Source organism: Penaeus vannamei, chromosome 38, assembly GCF_042767895.1.
Source record: "Penaeus vannamei isolate JL-2024 chromosome 38, ASM4276789v1, whole genome shotgun sequence".
Classification (NCBI taxonomy): Eukaryota; Metazoa; Arthropoda; class Malacostraca; order Decapoda; family Penaeidae; genus Penaeus; species Penaeus vannamei.
In genome coordinates, this window is record NC_091586.1 from 23,183,795 (window position 1) to 23,185,204 (window position 1,410).

The window sequence follows — 1,410 nt, forward strand, 5'->3', positions numbered from 1 at the left end:
TCCATTTCATCTTTTTGCTTCTATTGATACGAATAATAAAGAAGATTCATTATGAACAGATAACGTTAAATGTCAAAATATATAAATGAATACGTGAATTGAGATATTACAGGCCAGGTCCATGACTGACAAATACATACGTACATACATATATGTACATATATATACATATATGTATGTAACAATATGTAGTTTATCTTTTGTTATAATATAATCGCTGCATCAAAGCCTTGAAAATATTTAATTGGAAACGACAGCAGAAAATATGCCTTTGAATGTTTCATTATTATTATTATTTGGTTTCCGTTGGTTTTGTTTTTCGAACTAAACTAGCATATTTTGCAACGATACTAGACAATAATGATTTACGTACGAGGTCCATATGTAGGTTGTGATATCAGAGATTTGTTCAAATGTAGCATTATTTGTTTTGAAATACAGATAAATGTCTACCTAGCAATATGAACTTTATCTTTGTTTTTTTATGTGAGAGAAAGAAAGAAAGAAAGAAAGAAAGATAGATAGATAGATAGATAGATAGATAGATAGATAGATAGATAGATAGATAGATAGATAGGTAGATAGATAGATAGATAGATAGGTAGATAGATGGATTGATAGAGAGAGAAACAATAAAAAAGAGAGAAAAAGGCTGTTTAACATTGTTTATATTATTGTTATTCCTCCATATCTTTTCTCTCATTTGCTTTTTCTGTTTTCTTTTTTTCTCTTCTTGTACACTAAATTCTTGTTTACATTACTATCAAGTAAATAATCATCATAATGCATTGCTGGTGCCACTAGGAGTAAAATTAAAATTGAAATACCCAAAAAGAGGGAAATATGTAATATATAAGGACCCCTGAAAAAGTACCCGGGTGGAGATGTGATGGCCGAGTGGTTTGAGCATCGGACTCGCGTGCGCCGGCCGCGTGGGTTCGAGAGTTCGCCGCCCGGAGGGTCACAGTGTTTCCTTGGGCAAGGAACTTTATTTCGATTGCCTAGTACTAGTACTGTGTGAATGTGTGTGTGAATGTGTTTGTGTGTGTGTGTATGAATGTAGTAGGTTTCTGTGTGTATATTGTATATTTCTGTGTGTATATTGTATATTTCTGTGTGTATATTGTATATTTCTGTGTGTATATATTTGGTATGATATTGTGTGCTTTGTATGTAATGTTTATCATGTATGTTCTCCCCCCATTGTGACCTATGCTCCCACACCCAATTCACCCTCACAGTGATGCTTTCCTGTGCCCCCCCATCATTGTGAGGGAGGAGAGGGTGTGGGGGCGCAGGCCTCAAGGGGCATGGGGTCATACATAGGTAAGGTAAGTGGAGCAGGTGAGAGAAGGAGAGGAGAGGAGAGGAGAGGAGAGGTGAGATTAGGTTAGATTAGGTTAGGTTAGG